The sequence below is a fragment of the Chelonia mydas genome, chromosome 8 (genome assembly GCF_015237465.2).
Source record: "Chelonia mydas isolate rCheMyd1 chromosome 8, rCheMyd1.pri.v2, whole genome shotgun sequence".
Classification (NCBI taxonomy): Eukaryota; Metazoa; Chordata; order Testudines; family Cheloniidae; genus Chelonia; species Chelonia mydas.
The window spans coordinates 4,085,608-4,097,466 of record NC_057854.1 but is presented as its reverse complement, the minus strand read 5'-3'; positions in this window follow the sequence as shown (position 1 = coordinate 4,097,466).

Below are 11,859 nucleotides of genomic sequence, written 5' to 3'. Positions count from 1 at the left end.
TCACACAGTTTGTTTCAGATCTGTGTCTGAAGTCACCCTGGATTTAAATTGGTCTTGGATCCAAATAGGAATGCCTTTGCTCCTAGTAAATAAAGCAGATCTTTGTTGTGTTCCAAAGCCGTCAGGAAAAGTTTGCACCTGAACCAGCCAACTTTGCAATATACTTGACCTTAAAGCTGAGCATTTATGTGCTGTTTCCCAAAATAAGCATCAATCAAGTTTGGGAGAATGCCTGAAGGAGTGTGTGAGCCAAATTGAACCAGTCAGGAAGATGCTGTTTTTTAAATCTGCTTTACTGGCAAATCTTCCCATCTCTATTAACGTTTAACATATCCCCCTAAGCCTGGATGCTCTTTGAAGCAAGTTACCAGCTTAATTGGGACTCTTTAATAAAATTTAATACTATTTTTTTAATGAAGAAAGATGAAATGTTGCCTAGAGGGGAATCTGAACTCAAGGTATTTAAAGAAATTATTCTTTGAGAATACCGATCTTTGTCTCATCCTCCACCATTCATTTAATGAAACAACATTAGCATTTTAATATCACACTTGCTCTTTTCCCCCTCTCTTCTTCACTCCTCTGTTTTTCTCCCCTGCGAAGAAAATTCAGACCTTAAACAGCAACCTCCTGCGGTTGAATGAAGATTAATATTCTCTTATTCTTGGAAATGAGGGCTGCAGCTTTTCGCAGACAATTAGATAGATAGCTTTCTCTTACATTTATTAACACTGAACTCAAGTTTTAACGGGCTAGGCTTTAACAGTTACATAATTAATGCAAACTTGGGCGTCTCCAGCAAGGCTCCACATATAAAGCAGCTTTATTGCTGATCTCTTTAGACTATGACCTAAAGCATGAGTTGATTTTCTGTTCAGACAATAGTGAATGCCCTGCCCCTAGAATAAAAGTCTGTTCGAGTGCTGTTGCCAGTGCCCGTGTTTGTCAATGAAAGCCTTAGTACCCGCTAGCAGAGTGAATGAATGAGAAAATCAAGCTTTTATTTTTCACTGTGGTGTAATTAAAAAGCATAGCTCTCTATAGCATGGCAAGTGACTGTCAGCTGAGTGTGATTTCCATGTTGAACTGAAATAAAGGAGAAAGTTCATATTAAAATTTATTTCCTTAGCTGGTCATTTTCTTAGTTTCCCTAGCTGTTACTTCAGCTATTTGTATTTGAACAGGAATTTTCTTCCTCCCCGTTCAGTTTCTTCTGCAGTGAAGTCATAGTGCTGTGTTTGTGATGCAACCGTTGACATGGCAATGAATGATGTCAGAAGGTTAGTAAATGTCACTGAAGAAGGAGGAAGTGGAGAAGGAAGGCGGAAGTCCTGGTTAAACACAGATCTGGCAACAACAACAACAAAATCATGAAACACAAATGACAGGTAAACGGATTGTGTTTTCCTCTGCAGAAAATAGCTTTGCCTCTACACAGAATCCCCACACGTTAGCAAGAGCTTTACCATTGAAGCCAACAATGTCTTTCCTCTGAATCTGTGTATAAATAGTGAAGATTGAACAGAGGAATAGGACAATTTATAGTGGTTTGTTTATTTTTAGTGACAAATCTATTTTTCTTTACCTATTTATCAGTATTTTGTCCTTTTCTTAACTCTTTCAGTACTCTCTAGGGAGCATGGCTCTGTCACACTTTTGTCTGTTTTTTTTCCCCCCTCCACCTGACCTTGAGGTCCTATTGTTTCTGGACCTACATCATCATCCATTCTTTATGGTTCTTGTAGGATTCAGGGCACAGTGTGCTGTGTTTTTAGAATTCCTTGTGCGATTTTTTGAAGCTTCATCTTCCATACTGTACTTTACATGTGAATTATGGTACTGATCCTTGGAAAAATTCATAAAAATGAAAGGGGGGAAATATGGTCCACAATTCTCCCTTCCCTGGGATACTAGTTTAATCTCCCTGAAGTTGATGGAGGTTGCTCTTATGCTTCAGCAGGGAGGAGAGAGCAGGCTGTAGCCTGCAAGCTAATCTGTGTGATCTCACCCCTGCACCCCGCTGGAGCCCTTTTGACTTCAAGATCTGATTACAAGATTGCGACCAAAAGCTGCCCTGATTGCAGACTTGATAATTGCCCCCAAAGGTGCCCATTTCACAGACCCCCCCAAGGACAAATGTCTGTCCAGTCACACACCTGAAATGTGGCCAACACATGACCATACACAACCTGACAGGGGATCCATTTGGGTTCATACCTAAAAATCCAAAGCTGTAGTGCCCTGCCTTCAATTACAAATAGTCCCTTCCTGCAGCAGTTCTGACCAGTCATTAGAAAACACATTCCCAATGTGAGCCCACCTCCATCCTGCGGAGACTCACGGTGAAGGAAGTGATTCACACATTTTTTTCAGGAATGTCCCCTAAAAATTCCCACTCTACCTATCCCCAAAAGAACCCCCACCACACAGCCATTTCAGCCCTCCCCAAACGCCTGCTCAAGACACCAAGAAGCCTGTCATTTATTTAAATGACAAAACAAGTACAATTTTTCACAGCCACTCTTCTGCATCCTAATCAGGGCTCATCAGAACTGTGCTGGTTTTTCCACCCCACTAAATTCATCAAGGTTCAGTTTAATTGTCATAGACACCCACACCCCCAAAAACACCCAAACTAAAACCAACCAAAATCCCTCGAAGTCAAATTGAGAGCGAATGCTGGTGTTTAGCTGCTCTGTAGAAATGATTCATGCTTCTGCAATAGGGATAATAATGGTCTAACACCTTGATCATGTTACATTTTACATAATTTTACATAATTGTTCACAGGGGCTACAATTAGTGAGACTGTGAAGTACAAAAGTACAGGAGGAAAAAAAATCCCCCAAACTGGTATATTTAGCGGATCTTTCTATAGTAATTGCCACTGGAAAGATAGACATTTTAACCTAGCGATACGTCACTGAGTTTAGATTTATGGGCTCCCGTTGCAGTGCCGGTAATCAAACCAAACCAAACCAAACCCCTCTTGAATCCACATGACAGTTCAGTGGGCCATTATTCTGATGTGTGTCGGGTGGTTGTCATAAAAGGGATGAATTTAATCGCAGTGTAGTGCACTTTGAAGTATACTGATTGCACCTCTATTGTAATGAAATTCAGGGCCATCTGTATGGGTGGGTGCCCACCCAGGGGACCAGGGTCAAGAGCAGTTCTTAATTTGTAATGAAAGAGGTGCTGGGGCTCAAGCAATTAGATGCCAGGGCAGAAAACAAGGAGTTTTTTTACATTCATAACTGATGCTGCAAGGCCAGAGGTGCCGGGGCTATGAACTGCCGAGCCTAGAGGTGCCAGGGCTCAGCCCTGGCAAGTCCTGGCACAAATTAAGCACTGGTCAGGAGACAAGGAGCAGGGCAGGCCTGGGATGTGAGGCCACGGAAGGGAGCTGGGGCAATGGGCAGCGGGTGGGGGGAAGGCAGCAGAGCCCAAGGGCCATGGGGGAGGGGAGCCAGGGAAGGCAGTGGGGGCCAATGGGATGGGTGGAGAGCCGAGGGAGACAGCGGTGGCGATGGGGGAGAGGGTCCTGGGAACATGGGTGGAGGGCCTGGGGGAATGGGTGGGGAGCCCGTGGAGGCAGTGGGGGTTGCAGGGCGGGGGCCGGGAAATACAAGTGTGCCCAGGCTGCCATTTTCCCTAAGGCCAGCCCTGATGACAATGGAAAGGTTGTGGTTTTCTGGATCACTGTGGTGATTACAGTAGAGCTACTGGGATCACTAGTAGATAGACACACACATGCAAATGCACCCACCTCAACAGGACCCTGACCTTTAGTGTTTCCGCTGTTTGCCCTCTTAGCACGATTTTGCTTCCAGGGTTGTGCTGAAATGTGCTTTTCTTGCTGCTCACAACACAGGGATTAGTTTGTTGCTTAGCAGTAGCTCAGCTCTAAGGTGTGGGTAGATGAAAGTGGTTCTAAAAGGCATGCCTTACTTTCCCTCTTCAGGTGTGGTATTTTATCTAGAAACTGTTCAGCTCCTATGCTTTTGGGGATTGTATTACTGATGATTTATATCATGCTTATTAATTAATGGTTTTGGTTATGTGAAAACCTCCCAATAAGAACTCTACTGAGACCGTTAATAACTTTTACACTCAGCAAAGAGGGACAGGGCATGGCTCCCACTGTTTGATCTGGCAGCCCAAAGCAACCGTAAAGCTGGCCAGCTAAGTATTCCCTTTGCATAGGAGAATCCTCCATTAGGGTATCGCTGGCTCTACACCATCCTACTTGCAGTCCTGGTGGGGGCAGGAGAAGGGGTGTGGCAGGAGTGCCACAGGACTCCAACAGTCCCTGGCTTCCAGATTGCCCCTTTGGGCTGTAGACAGATGGGCACAAATTAGAGCAGCCTTGACGCTGCTCTAAGTTATATCAGGGGTCAGATTGGCCCCTGGCAAGCCCTAGAATCAGGGTTTACATAAAGTTAGCTTAAAACCACTTTTGGATCACCTCTTTCCCCCTCAGGTCCTGGTGCAGAGCAGATGTCAGCCACAGCTGAGGGATGAGCGCTGAGTTTCCCCTCCAGAGAACCAGAAACCCTCCTCCCCCATATTAAAAATAAAATAATAAAAGCAGGAGTGAGGGAAGCAAGAGATAAGAATGACCCCTGACCTCAGCACAGTTGAAATGTCATGCAAAATTCATCCTGGATTTACCACATTTTACACATTCACACAGAATTCAGCAACCTGTTCACAACTCTCTCTTAAAGGGGGAGAGGTTGTTATTGTGACTTGGGAGGCACTCGGATATGGTAGTGATTCTTCTTTCTTTCTCTATCTTCTCGCCCCCACAGGGTATCTACCAGTTTCTATCATTTATTTCGGTCTTGTGCTGGTCTGTTCAGGCTTCTGTGTGTCATGTTGATGGATCTGGCTTCTTTTTTTTTACTGTTCTGCATAATGTTCTCTTTTTCTCTTTCCGAGTGGTGTCCACATTACCACTTGACATGGAAGTTGTGTTGGTGTCCTCCTTAAAGTGTGCCGTAAATATGTCTCCCATCTTCATTTGATCAGATATAATGCTTTTGATTGGTTTGCTCTACTTAGAATGTCAGATTTTGCAAGAAACTCTTTCCTATGAAGATCTTCCACAGGCATTTACTTTGGAATCAGTCGATCTTCACAGGCATTTCTGTTGTAGGGTTCCACGGCCCTGCTCCACAAAGGAGAACAGACCATGATGCGCTGTTAAAATATAGTCACAATGGAGAGGTGTAGGAAAGCAGATAGTCAGTCTTGGGTGAGCTCAGTGATGCAGCTCTGTTTATGGAAGGGTGCCAGCAGCCACTTATTTCTTCTCGAGGTGTGAGAGTCAGTCTGGTTATTTTGTGAAACGAGCTGAGAATTAAAGATAGTGCGAAAGAAAGTGTGCGTGTGGCCAGGGGAAGAAAAAAGAACACGGGAGCATAAAGGGAGAGGAGTGAAGAGCCAGAGGTATCTCGGAAAGAGGAGAGGGATGGAATATGGAATGAGCTGAGATGGAGCCCCAAGACCTATTCACATATCAGCGCTGAAGACGACCCACCTTTTTCTCTTCCCCTCTCATGCAGAAACTTCTTTCCCAGGGCAGCAATCGCAATAAAGGTCGTCATAGCAACTGAGGGGGAACATCACCCCTGTGCACAAGGGCCAGCATGAGATTTAGGCACCTCTTAAGCACAATTCTGAGAGCAAGACCCTATTTTGAGGCGTAAGATGGCACTTGAAAGTGGGGGAGGGGGTATAGACCTTGTGTGGGCCCTTTGCACAGGAGCGAATTTCACCCCAAATGGGAAATGAAGTGCATTAATTAAAAATTGATTGTTCTTAAAACACTGACTCTTTGGCGAGAACATCATAAGCAGGGAGATAGAGGCATTCTTATCTAGGAGATGTTAGAAGTTGGGCCTCCAGCAGACCTATGTGCATCACTTTCTTGGTAAGCATTGCCATGCCTGGTCTTCAGAGCAACCTTCAGTGGGAAAAACCTTTGGTTCAGATCCACCTCCTCTTCTGGTCCAGTAAAGAAGAATCTTCCTCCTGCTTAATTCTTATAGTTGGGCTGGGTAGAGCCAAGGAATGCTGTGCTCCACAGAGAGACAACGTTTAATCCTCCCAGGGAAACACCACCATCATCTCTGCACCTGTTCGTGGCTGAAATCAGGAGATGGGAAAAACCTTGGGATGCGCTTCAAGTGTCCAGAAGGAAAGATTTCACCATGCTAGATCTGGGCCTGTCTAGTTTGATTTTCTCCACTGTCCTCTGCAATAATCAGAGAAGAAAAGAAGAGTAAGAGTTGCATAGTGTTTAAGCCCACAAGAGTTCATTTTGATAGTTTAGTCTGCCATCCTGCATAATGCAGGCCAGGGAATTCCACCCAGTAATTCCTGCACTGAGCCCAGTAACTTGTGGTTGAATTAGAACCTCTCTTTTAAAAAGACATTATTCCTGACTTTTAAAAATCCTTTACTATTTTTAAAAACAAGAACTGCCCTACCCTGTACGTTCAGGAATTCTGAAAATCCTCAAAGCAAAAGGAGCGGGGGCAGTTCTCCAATAATCTATTTTATCTTGAAGGTAACCAATTTCCTCTTCTTGTTTTCCCTCTCTTGAAGTCAAACGTTTATGTCCCCCTCAGCAGAGCAGTTGCTGTTTTCAGGCACGGCTGTTCTGTCAACTACATTGGAAACAGATTTTTTTTCTTTTTTTTTTTTTGCTGATCTTATTTTAGCCTTGATCTCTGCAAATTGACCTGCAAGGGGTTAAATAGCCTTTATCTGAATTTTTTTTTTTAAAATAGATCAACTTCTTCATCCCTGTAACTGCTGAAATGGTCACTGCTGCCCCTGCAACAAGTTTCAGGGACCAGCCAATAAGGAAATAGGTTTGACTTGTGGACCTCTCTTATTGGTAGGTAGTAAGACATACAAGCTTCTTCTCTGTAGGTTCTGAAGGTTTTAAGGGCTCTACCATCCCTGCCTAACTTAAGCTGCTCTTTGCATGTCCCCTGTGTTGTAAAGTTCCATAAGTTTTCCTTCTCAGAGTAGTGTTCAAGAGAGGGATTCTTTCCGTCTGCATTTATTGTTGTTGCTTACGTCGGTGGACGATGAATTAGCCTTATTTGTATAGGGCTAGATCCTTCTCTGTGGGCAAGGAATATACAGCACAATTTGGGGGGGGGATGAACAGTACAAGATTGGGGTGAAGCCACCTTTCTGCTCCGCAGTCCTGGGCTGACTCTGCAATGGGATGATTCCCCTGGTGTAATATAGAGCAGCCCCAGGACTGCTGTAATTTACACTGGTGAACAACCATAAATTGCTGGGGCACAGTGAATCCTTGGCTACATGCAGGAAAATGGGGTGATACAGGAGGTGCTATGCCACCGAAGGACCCTTCCTCTATGCTGGTGATTTCTTCTCATGATCAACTGTGCTGACAGAGCAATGAAAAGCAGCTACAGTGCAGGAGAGAATCTGTAAAATGCTTTATTTGATTTAATATATTTATCTGAATTGATAATCTGTTTATAACAGTGTTATCTCCCATCCTAGGCTCTGGGCTCCTGTCCCAAAGGTGAAAACATATAGAAGCATACAAACGGACTGCCCATCAGTATCCCCATCCCAGCCCTAACCATCACAGATAGTCCAAGTTGTTTTATTATGTGTCTTCAGTGTTGAATGTCAAAATATATACAAGATAGATTAGTATGAACTGTTTGATGCAGCTGTAAATTGCCCCTCTATTAGCTAAATCCATACCTTGTAATAAAATGCTATGCCCTTTGGTTACACGTAAATTCTACCTAAGCAGAAAGACCACAAATACACTTGTTTTAAGGTAATATTCTTTATCATCCTTCTCAGTTGTTTCAAAATTGCTATGCATGGCACACGGTCATCAGTCATTCTGAAGTCACATACAGTAGCGCTGTATTCATTGTGCTGGCTCCAAGCTCCATAGCCAAGGACATCACAGTCACAATGAAGCATAATCACTGTGCTGTTGCCAATTTCTGGACATTGTAATTTAGCAAAAATTTCTTGTGTTCAAAGTCCTCTAAAGTTGGAGTGTCTGGACAGAATTTCTCAGCATTCATTCTATCAGGTTCACTGCAAGTGGTCTAGCTTTAGAATTAAGATATCCACACATTCCTTAACTTGGTGCCAGTATGCCTCTGAGTCATGTAGCACATGGGCAGCATGATACCAGGTGTGACTCATATTAGATCCCTGTAATACCAAGGGATGGCAAGAGAGCTATGGACAGAACAAAAGCCTTAACCTTGAATGAGCTTGATCCTTCTGGATTACTATAAGTCACATCTTTTCCATTACTTTCAGGTCTATGATAAAAGGGCCCTACTAAGAAATTCTATTGCATGGAAGTTTTAGGCAAAAGCGTCATATCACATGAATATGTGAGATACTTTCCTTGCCATAAAATCAATGAGCAATGATCCAGTGGATAGGGAGTGGGGATCAGGAGACCTGCCTCTGCTGATAGCTTGCTCTATGACCTTGGGCAACTCACGCCCCTGCTCCGTGCCTCAGTTTCCTCCGTGGATAATTATACTTGTCTCCTTTGTAAAGTATTTGGACATACACAGATGAAAAATGTCATCTATACAATAGACGATGATGTTGATGCTATTTTTTATTTTATTATGATTGTGACAGTTTTATACAATGAAAATAATTTAAAGTTAATTTTTAATCTTAAATACTCTTAGTAACTACTTGTATTTGGGGTTCAAGTAGCTCCATGCACTGGGTGGATACGGCTAAATTAAAAACATCGGTTTGTAAAACTGGGGAAAAAATTAAAAGCGTCACATTCTGTTGAGTGGAGAAAGGGTGCTCATTTGGGGTTCAGGCTACTTCTGAAGTTTATGGTGGGTCTTCATAGTTTTTGTTTACCTGTGCTATGACTTAATTCACCCCCAAACATTTGTAAGAATTTGGCCATGCATTTGATGCACACAACAGTTTACTTCAGTGTCCTTTGAATACTTGAACATGAAGGGGAAATAAACATAAATGCAGACAGATCTACTGCAGTCTAATTTAGTAAAAATGTCAACAAATAAATGCACAGCCCGTTAGAAATAGCAACTGTTCCCTCTAACTAAAGGAGAGGGAAGAACCTACATAAAACTGTAATAAAGTAGCTCTCTCCCATCGGAAGAGGAGTGACACAGGATTCTATTTACTTAGTATTGCCAGTCTCATGTATTCAAAAGCCATGAATCAGATCCTAAATATCATGAGACGACTGGATAAGATATTTTTTTGGAGTTAAGTCTTTTTACTTGCCTTTTGATATTTGAGTCTTTAGGGAATCACATTTTCATGCTTTTCTCTGCAACCATGAGGGCAGAGCCAACCCACAACATTTTGGCACCTGAGGCAGGGAGCTCAAATGAAACCCCCATGCCTCCTCGCTTGGGCCAAAACTTTGAAAGGTCTCAATTCTGCCTTCTTCCTGTTCTACTCCTCTCATGGTGCTGCTCTGCAGCCTACCCCAATAAAGGAGAACTAACAAATTAAAATGCCTTGTTCAAAAATTTTAAGTAACACTTAACTTTCAAACGCCTGAACAGCAAATGTAAATTTTCTTGTCTGCACAGTAAACACTGGCATTTTTATGTTTGAATAATCAAAGTGGTGCTTTCCGTGCCTTCTTGGCTGCAAAGATTTGAACTGCTTCCTGCTAAAGGTCCACAGTCTGGGCCAGCTCATGCTCTGTTGAGATGGTTGCAAGGTCAACCAGCCTCTCCTGTGTCACTGTGGAGCGTAGATGTGTTTTTATTAACTTCAGCTTGGAGAAGCTGCGTTCTCCACTGATGACTGTTACAGGAAGTGTTAGAAATATGTGCAGAGCAACAAAAGCATTTGGAAAGAGGGTGGTCATCTTGTTTGTGCACATATATTCCAGAACAGCCTTTGGAGTTGATCCTGCTGAAATGTATCTTGAACGGGCTTTCAGTTCATCACCTAAATCATTCGCATCAATATTGCATGTCATCATGTGTCAACACTGTCTCTAGTGCTCTGCGTTGCTGGTGTAGATCTTCTTCAGGTATAGTGAGGAGTTTTGGAAGATCATACAACATCCCAAATATACTGCTGTGTTCCTTGAGCTGCATGAAACGTTCTTCAGCTGACTGTATTGCACAATCTAGCACCTGGTTAAAGAATTCAACTTTGAATAGTTGTTTGGGGTCTCTTATGGGATTATCCCGTGCCTTGTAATCAAAATGTCGTCTTCTTCGGTGACTCTTGTATTCTTGAATGGGTGGGAAGATAGGTTCAGTGTGAAGTTCCTCTACCAACTTCTATGCACTCTTCGGAACGTTTTGAAATCCCTCATCTGACTGGTAAGACTATAGGTATGACTTTGCTTTGTCCAGTTGTTCCATTGCTCCAGATATATCAAGGTCAACACCTTGGAGTCTCTTGCTTACAACATTTATTTCTAACAGTATGTCATGCCACAAAACTAAGCAACGCAGAAATTTGAAGTTATGTATGTTTCTGGTGATTCCATTTCCCTCTGCCATTGTTCTCCCACGAACAGTTCTCCCACGAACAGTTCCTGTCTTAGCATTATCCTCCATAATGGTAACTATGGCATCATCTATCCTTCCAATTTGGTATTTGTTAGGCTTTATCGCCTCCACTCGACTTTCCCATCGTGTGGCACTCAGTGGTTTCAGTGTCAGAGAGGATGTTCCCAGATGTTGCTTCAAAATTTGCCATTGATGAGTTGATGCAGAGAAAAATACATAGATGCTTTGAATTACATTAAAAAATTCAGCAGCCTCACGAGAAGCTGATGCTGCATCACTGACCACCGAGCTCAATGAATGAGAACTGCATGGGACAAAAAAAAGCTCGAGGGTTTAACTCTCGGATCCGTGTCTGCACTGGTCTGTTCTTTCCTCTCATGTTGGCACCATTATCGTAGCCCTGATCTCTCATGTCAGCTATCGCAATTCCCGTATCTTCCAGCTTTTTAAGAAGCACATTTGTCAAACCAGCTCCTGTCGTATCATCAATGTCAATAAATTCTAGAAAATGCTCTGGCAGTCACCATTGCAGGGACATTTTCACTAGGTTCTGTTGTTGTTACAAAATGCACCATTAAAGTCATTTGTTCTGTATGGCTGATGGCAGGGGTGCAGTCCAGAATAACAGAGTAATATCTTGCTGACTTCAGATCTGCCACAATCTTCTGTTTGACTTTTGTTGCCAGTAACTGTATGATCTCATTTTGAATTGTTTTCCCAAGTGGTGTATGTACATTTCTTGGGTGGTGACTCTTCTTACATGCTCCTGGAGTGCAGCATCAAACTCAGCCATCAGCTCCACAATTTTAAGGAAGTTTCCATTGTTTGGCACATACAGCTGATCTGAAGTGCCACGCAGTGCTAGGTTTTGGGTAGCAGGCATTCTCACCATGGCAATGAGCCTTTTCAGAACATTTTGCCAGTAAAGAGACTTGGATGCAATCTTCTCTTGATGCTGATCATCCATGGTGGCCTTTAACCTTAGTTTCAAAGTAGCAGCCGTGTTAGTCTGTATTCGCAAAAAGAAAAGGAGTACTTGTGGCACCTTAGAGACTAACCAATTTATTGGCGCAAAAGCTTTCGTGAGCTACAGCTCACTTCATCGGATGCAGCTGTAGCTCACTAAAGCTTACGCTCAAATAAATTGGTTAGTCTCTAAGGTGCCACAAGTACTCCTTTTCTTTTAACCTTAGTCTCATCTCAAGCTCTTTCCCCCTATGGAATGCTCTCTGGTTATTTGCTGCCTTCTCGTGGCATGCCAGATTTCTAGCCAGTTTTTTCCAGT